The following is a 12985-nucleotide window of genomic DNA, read 5'->3' as shown; positions in this document are numbered from 1 at the left end:
GACTTCTGTTTCAGCATACACACTGTTTTTGTGTGTAAATTATTATTTTAATAAACAGACTCTTTTGTTCTTAACAGCAATAAGGAGGAAACAATGGATAAAATAGATCGTATCTTAAAAGCTGAAAGGAAAGGGTATTAATATTTCATTTAGGCACACTCATTTCCTGAATGGAAGATTAAGGAAGCAGTAGCTTACAATCTATGCTGATGCACATTTCTGAGCAACAATAAAGAAACTTATTAAAGTGAATACAAAGTGTAGGTTGATCCCCATGATGACTTATCTTCATAATAACAAAACAATAAAAGCTCCACACTGAAACTCTCAGAAAAATGCAACAGCATCATTTGCATCTCTAGTGTCTACTCATAAGTATGAGCGTTAATATCTAACCCTGAGCTACTGAGGCTGCCATTTTAATTTCCTCCTCTGCAAAGTCCACTGACTTCTAAGCATTAGAAAGAACAAAGAGTTTATTAAGCCAGACTCAGAAAAATTCACTATCTACATAGAAATGGGAGAAAGGAGAAGAGAAGAAAGAAATGGGGAAAAAGGGTAAAGAAACAGAGTGCAAAATGAAAGGAAGAAATAGAAATGCAGAAAAGAAAAAAAGATATGGTGATGATGAATCAGGGATTATTATATAACCACATTCTCCTCTTCAATTTTTCAAGTATTACTGGAAGAAAATTGGATTCAGAAAAGCTTCATAAATATCATTTAGCATTATTCATTCAACAAAATTTTACCAAACACTATGAAGTTTATTTAATACTCATATTTATGTATATAAATATATATATATAATGAATAATTATTACACTGGGCAGTCAGAAAAATGATCTGAGGTGTTGCCATTTCAGGAGCTACCTGAATCATAAGAAATTGTCAACTAAGGAAAGATCAGCAGAGAAGAATTAAGCAAAAATGATAAACCTTTTATCTTCATGAAGTGCTCTGTAAGTTGCTTTTAAAACTAATCATATAATTACATTTCTTATGTCATAGGTGCTCATGTTCTAATATGAACAATATCAGTCTGGCTAAATATAAAATGAAACAAAACATTTTGGTAGTGAGATCACAAGTTAGAAAATTTGATGATAACAGAGAAGTCTGTATTAGTTTGGTTGAGTATTGGTTTTGTCAATCAAGAACTTTCTCAGTAACTAATAGCTTAAACAAAATTAATAGGAACAATATGAAGAGCAACATGAAAAAATTATCATAAGCAACAATGTAACAGATATTATTTTACCCACATAAAGAACGTCTGTGAAAACTGACCACACAAAGGGGTCATAACATATGTCTTGAATTTTTTCTAGCCACCACTCAATTAAATTAGAAACTAGAAAAATTCATACACAAAAATAAACTCAAAATGGATTAAAGACCTAAATGTAAGGCCAGACACTATCAAACTCTTAGAGGAAAACATAGGCAGAACACTCTATGACATAAATCACAGCAAGATCCTTTTTGACCCACCTCCAAGAGAAATGGAAATAAAAGCAAAAATAAACAAACGGGACCTAATAAAACATAAAAGCTTTTGCACATCAAAGGAAACCATAAACAAGATGAAAAGAAAACCCTCAGAATGGGAGAAAATATTTGCAAATAAAGCAACTGACAAGGTTTAATCTCTAAAATATACAAACAGCTCATGCAGCTCAATATCAAAAAAACAGCAATCCAATCAAAAAATGGGCAGAAGGCCTAAATAGACATTTCTCCAAAGAAAACATACAGATGGCCAACAAACACATGAAAAGACACTGAACATCACTAGTTATTAGAGAAATGCACATTAAAACTACAATGAGGTATCACCTCACACTGGTCAGAATGGCCATCATCAAAATAAGCTGTAAACAATAAATGATGGAGAGGCTGTGGAGAAAACGGAACCCTCTTACGGTGTTAGTGGGAATGTAAACTGATACAGCCACTATAGAGAACAGTATGGAGGTTCCTTAAAAAACTAAAAATAGAACTACCATATGACCCAGAAATCCCACTATTGGGCATACACCCTGAGAAAACCATAACTGCAAAAGATACATGCACTCCAACGTTCATTGCAGTACTTTTTACAATAGCCAGGACCTGAAAACCACCTAAATGTCCATCAAGAGAGGAATGGATAAAGAACTTGTGGTACATATATACAATGGAATATTATTCAGCCATAAAAAGGAACGAAATTGGGTCATTTGTAGAGACGTGGATGGACCTGGAATGTGTCATACAAAGTGAAGTAAGTCAGAAAGAGAAAAAAAAAATCATATATTAATGTATATATGTGGAATCTAGAAAAATGGTGCAGATGAACTTATTTGCAAAGCAGAAATAGAGACAAAGATATAGAGAACAAATGTATGACTACCAAAGGGGGGAGGATTGGGAGATTGGGGTTGATATATATACACTATTATGTATAAAATAGATAACTAATGAGAATAGACTCTATGGAAGAGGGAACTCTACTCAATGTTCTGTGGTGACCAAAATGGGAAAGAAATAAAAGGAAGAGGAGATATATGTATATGTATGGCTGAATCACTTTGCTGTACAGCAGAAACTAACACAACATTGTAAAGCAACTATACTTCAATTTAAAAAAAAATAAATAAAATGTTAAGGAGCACATTTGGAATAACACTGAATTATCATCTTGAGTTTAGGTAAACCACCATGGAACAAAATTTAAATGTGTTACACAGCTAGCTTAATGGCAGAGTCAAAAATAAAGTAAAGGTTTCTTTCTCCAATACTTATGTTCATCATACTTGATATCTCTCCAAGTGTTGGCATCAAGAGAACTCATAAGTACCTATCCAATGTTATTTGCCATTATTCTAAACGTCTTTTCTCATTCTTTTTGTTCTAATGTTCTATCATTAACTTTCATAGCCATTTATTAATTACATTTTCAGAAGTTAATTTGGGGAGAAATTCTAGATATGGTGTCTTGAAGACAAATGTAATTCCTCTCTATCAGTTCTCTCTGTGGAGTACTATGACCACCATACCAGAGAATTTGGAAGAGCTTAAGTCTTGAATCCAAAAGCTCTCTGTTACTCAGAAATATTTCATAGTTTTTCAGAATTAAATGTGCCCCTTAACTCAGGCAAGGAAGACCTAGATGTAGACACAGTTTCCTCTTCTCTAGATTTCACGTATTCTCAGTTCCCCTCTGGCTTCCTATATCCTTCTGGTAGCAATCCCTGCACTAATAATCATGCCTGGGGAAGAGTAGAAGTGCTCACACTTTTCAAGTTGCACAGAAATTATGCTCTCTGTGGGATAAATCCAAGGAGTTGTTTACCAAGTTGCACAGAAATTATGCTCTCCGTGGCTAAATCCAAGGAGCTGGTTACTTCAAGGTGTTTCTTTGAAAACCTCCTAGGAATTTCTTGGCAACCTTTGATTACAGTGTTATCTATTTAGGAATAAAATCAAATTTCCTGGACTTTTACTTAGAGAGTATGCATTTTGATGAGTATTAAGTAATGAAAACTCATAGATGTCTCTAGACAAATAAATTAGCTTCTCTCATCAGTTGTAAAGAGACATTGTTCTGTGGTAATGAGTCCAGCAAGAGCCATCAAGGCTAACGACTTCAGTCACAGGATAAAAAAATCCTTCCTGTGTAAATCCTTTCAAAAAACAAACAAAAAAATACACCCACTGGAAACACACTGAAAATGACATTGAAGAGAAGTTTTTCAAAAGTGTTTTGAAGTTAAAAATTTATCCAATTTGGAAAAAGGTTTTCAAAACTACCAAATATAAAACTGTAGAAGATGGCATTTAATCCAGCCAAATCTGTAAACTGGAAATGGAGATCACTTATTATTTATGGAAAAAGGTAGAATATTTATTAAAGCAAACATTAGACATAAAAGGAAAAGTGAAAGGTCTAAAATCTTTTAAATTCAATATGTCATCATACATTGGATGTTTTCAATGAATTATGCATCAACTAAAACAAACTTCATTTAAATATCTGAAGTGATTCAATTGAAAGAATCAAGAGAATAAACATATACTGAAGTTCATGGTAAGGTTAAAGGATATTTAAAATGTCAGTTTTGTTTTTGAGCCACTTGTTTATGCCTTTCAGGAGTTATCAAAAGGATAAATCTTGAAGCGAAGGAAGAATTAAATATTCATTTACACAAAACTATGACTATGCTTGTTTATGTAAAAGAATGTAATAAATTAAAAATGTATCTGGTTATGCATGGCATAGTAATCACCATATAAAATATTTTATTAAAAACAAGTTAATAGGGTTGCTGCAGCAGGAAGATGGTAGAGCTGAGTGTGATTATGGCTTTCAAGAGGGTCATCGACTTTGCCATGAAGATTCCTTGTCATGGATTATAAATTTATACATGGTCTGATTCCAGCTCTCCTCAGCAGCTGCCTCTCTTGTTCCTCCCTCTGTCGGGCACCACAGTGCCTGTAATTGCTGTGTCCTGTGCCAAAGGACTCTCAATCCTGTCTTCTGCTTGGCTATCTCCCAGAGGCTGATGGACAATGAAGCTAATGATGCATAAGATCTAGGGCCCCACACAGGCACAGGCTTCCTTCAAGGTATCGTGCATAATGTTTTATTTATATTTTTGTCTTTTTTTTCCCCAAATAAGTATCAAAGAATTGGTGAGGAAAGTATCTGACACTATTTTTCCTACTCCCCCCTTGGTGTCTCAGCTTACTAAGGCTGTGTGGCTGACAGGGGCTTGGTGCTCCAGCCGGCTGTAAGGCCTGAACCTCTGAGGTGGGAGAGCAGAGCTCAGGATATTGGTCCACCAGAGACCTCCCAGCCCCTTTTAATATCAATTGGTGAGAGCTCGGCCAGAGATCTCCATCTCAATGCAAAGATCCAGCTCCACTCAAAGACCAGCAAGATCCAGTGCTGGACACCCCATGTGAAACAACTAGCAAGACAGGAACAGAAAACCAAACATTAGCAAAAAGGCTGCCTAAAATCATAATAAGTTCACAGACACCTCAAAACACACCACTTGAAGTGGTCCTGCCCACCAGAAAGACAAGATACAGCCTCATCCATCAGAACACAGGCACCAGTCCCCTCCACCAGGAAGCCTACATGACCCACTGAACCAACCTTACCCACTGGGGGCAGACACCAAAAACAACATGAACTATGAACCTGCAGCCTGAGAAAAGGAGACTCCAAGCACAGTAAGTTAAATAAATTTGTGAAGACAGAGAAATATGCAGCACATGAATGAGCCAGATAAAAACCCACCAGACCAAACAAATGAAGAGGAAATAAGCAGTCTACCTGAAAAATAATTCAGAGTAATGATAGTAAAGATGATCCAAAATCTTGGAAGTAGAATGGAGAAAATACAAGAAACGTTTAATAAGGACCTAGAAGAACTAAAGAGCAAACAAACAATCATGAACACCACAGTAAATGAAATTAAAAATTCACTAGAAGGAATCAAGAGCAGAATAACTGAATCAGAAGAATGGATAGGTGACCTGGAAGATAAGATAGTGGAAGCAATTACCACAGAGCAGAATAAAGAAAAAAGAATGAAAAAAAATGAGGACAGTCTCAGAGACCTATGGGACATTAAACACACCAACATTCGAATTATATGGGTCCCAGAAGAAGAAGAGAAAAAGAAAGGGACAGAGAAAATATTTGAAGAGATTATAGTTGAAAACTTCCCTAATATGGGAAAGGAAATAGTCAATCAAGTCCAGGAAGCACAGAGTCACATAGAGGATAAATCCAATGAGAAACATTCCCAGACACATATTAATCAAATTATCAAAAATACAAAGAAAAAATATTGAAAGCAGCAAGGGAAAAGCAACAAACAACATACAAGGGAATCCCCATAACGTTAACAGCTGATCTTTCAGCAGAAACTCTGAAGGAAGTTCAGCAAGCCATAAGGAAGTGGCAGGACATATTTAAAGTGATGAAAGGGAAACATTTACAACTAAGATTACTCTACTCAGCAAGGATATCATCCAGATCTGACAGAGAAATTGAAAGCTTTAGAGACAAGCAAAAGCTAAGAGAATTCAGCATCACCAAATCAGCATTACAGTAAAATGCTAAAGGAATTTCTCTAAGCAGAAAACATGAGAGAAGGAAACGACCTACAAAAAAAAAACCCAAAACAATTAAGAATATGGTAATAGGAACATATATATCGATAAATACCTTAAATGTAAATGGATTAAATGCTCCAACCAAAAGATATAGACTGGCTGAATGTATACACAAACAAGACCTGTATATACGCTGTCTAAAAAAGACCCACTTCAGACCTACAGACTGAAAGTGAGGGGATGGAAAAAGATATTCCATGCAAATAGAAATCAAAAGAAAACTGGAGTAGCAATTCTCATATCACACAAAATAGACTTTAAAATAAAGATTATTACAGGAGACAAAGCAGGACACTACATAATGATCAAGGGATCAATCCAAGAAGAAGATATAACAATTGTAAATATTTATGCACCCAATATAGGAGCACCTCAATACATAAGGCAAATACTAACAGCCATAAAAGGGGAAATCAACAGTAACACAATCATAGTAGGGGACTTAAACAGCCCACTTTCACCAAGGGACAGATCATCCAAAATGAAAATAAATAAGGAAACACAAGCTTTAAATGATACATTAAACAAGATGGGCTTAACTGATATTTATAGGACATTCCATCCAAAAACAACAGAATACACTTTCTTCTCAAGTGCTCATGGAACATTCTCCAGGATAGATCATATCTTGGGTCACAGATCAAGCATTGGTAAATTTAAGAAAATTGAAATCATATCAAATATCTTTTCTGACCACAGCACTATGAGACTACATATCAATTACAAGAAAAAATCTGTAAAAATGACAAACACAGGGAGGCTAAACAATATGCTACTAAATACCCAAGAAGTCACTGAAGAAATCAAAGAGGAAATCAAAAAATACCTAGAGACAAATGACAATAAAAACACGATGACCTAAAACCTATGGGATGCAGCAAAAGCAGTTCTAAGAGGCAAGTTTATTGCAATAGAATCCTACCTCAAGAAACAAGAAAAATATCAAATAAACAACCTAACCTTACACCTAAAGCAAATAGAGAAAGAAGAACAAAAAAGCACCAAAGTTAGCAGAAGAAATCATAAAGATCAGATGAGAAATAACCAAAAAAGAAATGAAGAAAACAATAGAAAAGATAAACAAAACTAAAATCTGGTTCTTTGAGAAGATAAACAAAATTGATAAATCTTTAGCCAGACTCATCAAGAAAAAAAGGGAGAACTCAAATCAATAGAATTAGAAATGAAAAAGGAGAAGTAACAACTGACACTACAGAAATACAAAGGATCATGAGAGATTACTACAAGCAACTATATGCCAATAAATTGGACAACCTGGAAGAAATGGACAGATTCTTAGGAATGCACAAACTGCCGAGACTGAACCAGGAAGAAATAGAAAATATAAACAGATCGATCACTAGCACTGAAATTGAAACTGTGATTAAAAATCTTCCAACAAACTAAAGCCCAGGACCAGATGGTTTCACAGGTGAATTCTATGAAACATTTAGGGAACAGCTAACACCTACTCTTCTCAAACTCTTCCAAAATAGAGCAGAGGGAGGAACACTCCCAAACTCATATTACAAGGCCACCATCACCCTAATACCAACACAAGACAAAGATGTAACAAAAAAAGAAAACTACAGGCGAATATCACTGATGAATATAGATGCAAAAATCCTCAACAAAATACTAGCAAACAGAATCCAGCAGCACATTAAAAGGATCATACACCATGATCATGTGGGATTTATCCCAGGAATGCAAGGATTCTTCAATATATGCAAATCAATCAATGTGATACGCCATATTAACAAATTGAAGGATAAAAACCATATGATCACTTCAATAGATGCAGAAAAAGCTTTTGACAAAATATAACACACATTTTTGATAAAAACTGTCCAGAAATTAGGCATACAGGGAACTTACCTCAACATAATAAAGGCCATATATGACAAACCCACAGCCAACATCGTTCCCAATGATGAAAAAATGAAACCATTTCCACTAAGATCAGAAACAAGACAAGGTTGCCCAATCTCACCACTATAATTCAACACAGTTTTGGAAGATTTATCCACAATAATCAGAGAAGAAAAAGAACTAAAAGGAATCTAAATCAGAAAAAAAGAAATAAAACTTTCACTGTTTGCAGATACATGTACTATACATAGAGAATCCTAAAGATGTTACCAGAAAACGACTAGAGTTAATCAATGAATTTGGTAAAGTGGCAGGATACAAAATTAATGCACAGAAATCTCTTGCATTCATATACACCAATGATGAAAAATCTGAAAGAGAAATTAAGGAAACACTCCCATTTACCACTGCAACAAAAAGAATAAAATACCTAGGAATAAACCTACCTAGGGAGACAAAAGACCTGTATGCCAAAAACTATAAGACACTGATGAAAGAAATTAAAGATGATACAAACCTATGGAGAGATAGTCCATGTTCGTGGATTGGAAAAAAATCAACATTTTGAAAATGACTATACTACCCAAAGCAATCTACAGATTCAATGCAATCTCTAGCAAACTACCAATGTCATTTTTCACAGAACTAGAACAAAAAAATTCACAATTTGTATGGAAAAACAAAAGACCCCGAATAGCCAAAGCCATCTTGAGAAAGAAAAATGGAGCTGGAGGAATCAGCCTTACTGACTTCAGACTATACTACAAAGCTACAGTAATCAAGACAGCATGGTACTGGCACAGAATCAGAAATATAGATCAATGGAACAGGATCGAAAGTGTAGAGATAAACCCACACGCATATGGTCACCTTATTTTTGATAAAGGAGGCAAGAATATATAATGGAGAAAAGACAGCCTTTTCAATAATGGTGCTGGGAAAACTGGACAGCTACATGTAAAAGAATGAAATTAGACCACTCCCTTTCACCATACAAAAAAATAAACTCAAAATGGATTAAAGACCTAAATGTAAGGCCAGACACTATCAAACTCTTAGAGGAAAACATAGGCAGAACAGTCTATGATATAAATCACAGTAAGATCCTTTTTGACCCACCTCCTAGAGAAATGGAAATAAAAGCAAAAATAAACAAACGGGACCTAATAAAACTTAAAAGCTTTTGCACATCAAAGGAAACCATAAACAAGATTAAAAGACAACCCTCAGAATGGGAGACAATATTTGCAAATGAAGCAACTGACAAAGGATTAATCTCCAAAATATACGAGCAGCTCATGCAGCTCAATATTGAAAAACAAACAACCCAATCCAAAAATGGGCAGAAGAACTAAACAGACATTTCTCTAAAGGAGATATTCAGATTGCCAACAAACACATGAAAGGATGCTCAACATCACTAATCATTAGAGAAATGCAAATCAAAACTACAATGAGGGGCTTCCCTGGTGGCGCAGTGGTTGAGAATCTGCCTGCCAATGCAGGGGACATGGGTTCGAGCCCTGGTCTGGGAAGATCCAATATGCTGCAGAGCAACTGGGCCCGTGAGCCACAACTACTGAGCCTGCGCGTCTGGAGCCTGTGCTCCGCAGCAAGACAGGCCGTGATAGTGAGAGGCCCACGCACCGCGATGAAGAGTGGCCCCCGCTTGCTGCAACTAGAGAAAGCCCTCGCACAGAAACGAAGACCCAACACAGCCAAAAATAAATAATTATTAAAAAAATAAAATCCCTTCTCCCGGTTTAAAAAAAAAAAAAAAACTACAATGAGGTATCACCTCACACAGGTTAGAATGACCACCATCAAAAAATCTACAAACAATAAATGCTGGATAGTGTGTGGAGAAAAGGGAACCCTCTTGCACTCTTGGTGGGAATTTAAATTGATACAGCCATTATGGAGAACAGTATGGAGGTTCCTTAAAAAACCAAATATAGAACTACCATATGACCCAGCAATCCTGCTTCTGGGCATATACCCTGAGAAAACCATAACTCAAACAGAGTCATGTACCACAGTGTTCATTGCAGCACTATTTACATTTGCCAGGACATGGAAGCAACCTAAGTGACCTTCGACAGATGTATGGATAAAGAAGATGTGGCACATATGTACAATGGAATATTACTCAGCTATAGTAAGAAACAAAATTGAATTATTTGTAGTGAGGTGGATGGACCTAGAATATGTCATACAGAGTGAAGTAAGTCAGAAAGAGAAAAACAAATACTGTATGTTAACACATACATATGTAATCTAAAAAAAAAGTGGTTCCGAAGAACCTAAGGTCAGGACAGGAATAAAGACGCAGACATAGAGAATGGACTTAAGGACACAGGGAGGAGGTAGGGTAAGCTGGGACGAAGTGAGAAATTGGCTTGGACATATATACACTATCAAATGTAAAATAGATAGCTAGTGGGAAGTAGTTGCATAGCACAGGGAGATCAGCTGGGTGCTTTGTGACCATCTAGAGGGGTGGGATAGGGAGGGTGGGAGGGAGTGAGATGCAAGAGGGAAGGGATATGGGGATATACGTATACATATAGCTGATTCATTTAGTTATATAGCAGAAACTAACAGAATGTAAAGTAATTATACTCCAATAAAGATGTTAAAAATTAATTAATTAATTTTTAAAAAAAGAATAGAAAATGTCAGGGTAAGGTGTATAATGGAAGGGTTAGAATCCATCACTGAACCTCCCATTGCTGTGGTATTTATGTTTATATATAAATGTATGTGTGCATTTATAATACACTTGGGAACATTGTAAAATGTACCTCTCGCTACAGGTTATGGTAAAGAAAAATTTGTGAAACACTCTTTCAGGCCCAAGGAGCAGCCACAGAGTAGGACAAGCATGTCAGATGTCCCTGGTGCTCAGTGAATGTCTGAGTGCGAAGGTGGCCTCCACCCACCTGTGAATTCTAACCCTCTCTGTCCCTGAAGCTGTGGGACCATGGACAAGGTCCTGCTCCTTTCCACATCCCTGTGGCCCCCATCCAGCCTGGGCGAGGCTTGGTGTCTCGGCCACCGCCTACCCCCACCCCCGCCTTCTCGCCTGCTTCCCCCTGACCCTGCCAGTTCCCCTTCCGGCTGAGCAGATCCTGGTGAAGCCCGACAGGACAGGTGCGGTCAGACTGCGTGAAGCGCTCCATGAACCCCTTCTGCTAGATCGCCGTGGAGGAGGCTGTGCGGCTCAAGGAGAAAAAGCTGGTAAAGGAAGTCGTTGCCGTCAGCTGCGGGCCCGCCCAGTGCCAGGAGACCATCCGCACAGCTCTGGCCATGGGTGCAGACCGAGGCATACACGTGGAGGTGCTGGCTGCAGAGGCAGATCTCCTGGGGTCCCTGCAGGTGGCCTGGGTCCTGGCCAAACTGGCAGAGAAGGAGAAGGTGGACCCGGGCAAGCAGGCCATCGATGATAATTGTAACCAGACAGGGCAGATGACAGCCGGATTTCTGGACTGGCCACAGGGCACATTCGCCTCCCAGGTGACGCTGGAAGGGGACAAGGTGAAAGGGGAGCAGGAGATTGATGGAGGCCTGGAGACCCTGCTCCTGAAGCTGCCTGACGTGGTGACTGCTCACCGGCAGCTCAATGAGCCCCACTACGATACGTTGCCCAACATCATGAAAGCCAAGAAGAAGATCGAGGTGATCAAGGCTGGGGACCTGGGCGTGGACCTGACCTCCAAGTTCTCTGTGATTAGCTTGGAAGACCCACCCCAGCACACGGCCGGTGTCAAGGTGGAGACAACAGAGGACCTGGTGGCCAAGCTGAGGGAGATTGGGCGCATTTGAGCCATTTCCCTGAAACCCAGCAATAAAACCATGACTCAAAAAAAAAAAAAAAAAAGAATTAATATGTATTTAGTACTTATATATGCTTTATTTCATTTATTTCTTAAGGGTATGTGGTAAGTACTCTTACCAATTACATTTTAGAGAAAAGAAAAATATTAGAATTTACAGGGACTTAATAAATAGCATAAATTCACTAAACATTAATTTCTATAAAAATTCAAAATAACCCTCTGAAGTAGCTATAATTACTTTTTCCATTTTGTGGATGAGGAAAAATGATACTTAGAAAATTTAAATAATTTGTTTACCTTCATACAGTGGCAGAGCTGGAAATCTATGTTCTTAACACTTTTAATATGCTGCCTCTCACAATTTAATTTTTAGAGTAGTATGTATCATATCCAAGTTTATTCTAATGGTTAAGAAATAGAGTCAGAATTCAAAAGCAACCTCTTGTCACAAGGGCAATATTGTCTCTAGATATAATCTCTTTATTTTCTACCTATATTAATTCATAAGTGCTCTCATTCTGTTCCATGACTGGCTCCTAAATTTATATTTGTAGCCCAAACATTTCCTTTGAAACCGAGATACATGTATCCAACTACTTACTAAATATCAATATTTGGTAGATAGTATCCAATAACATTCACTTTGGCAGTTTTTAACTACTGGGAATACTCATTAAAGATTCACCTCAATAACTTTGGAAGTATGTTGGACAAGGTACTTAAAGTTGATAAATATCAGGTTGCTCATCTGTAAAAAGGACTAAAAATAGCATCTATCTCATAAAATTATTAAGTGGCTTAAATAGATTACTATCTGAAAAACTAAAAGAATGTCTTTTAAGCCTTGAAGAGAAAGCAAGAAAGAGGAGGTGGAGCCTGCCCTTGCCATGGGCTCGCTCTCCAACGCTACATCTGCTGTCCACTCTGACCCAAGTCCACCTGCCACCTCTTACTGCCCTTCTCCCCTTGCCCAGCCTTTTTATTATCCCACGACCAGAAATAGAACCGGGACAGTGATGAAGGAATTCTCCATTTTTCTAAAAAAAAAATGTGTTTTTTTTCTTTTCCTAAATAATAACCTTGGATTTGATCTAAGAAAT

At 37.2% G+C, this 12985-nt stretch overlaps 1 pseudogene across 1 annotated transcript; it reads left to right on the top strand.

Moving 5' to 3' along the window:
* Positions 1–1421: 1421 nt before the first annotated feature.
* Positions 1422–12534, top strand: LOC309614819 (electron transfer flavoprotein subunit beta-like; annotated as a pseudogene). The gene is made up of 2 exons: positions 1422–4380; positions 11175–12534. The product of its transcript is annotated as an electron transfer flavoprotein subunit beta-like (transcript).
* The last annotated feature ends 451 nt before the right edge of the window (positions 12535–12985 follow it).

This window comes from Balaenoptera borealis, assembly GCF_965194805.1.
Source record: "Balaenoptera borealis genome assembly, chromosome: 17".
NCBI classification, from domain to species: Eukaryota; Metazoa; Chordata; class Mammalia; order Artiodactyla; family Balaenopteridae; genus Balaenoptera; species Balaenoptera borealis.
Note: the sequence above shows the minus strand (reverse complement) of the source record. Positions and strands in the feature narration are given on the sequence as shown.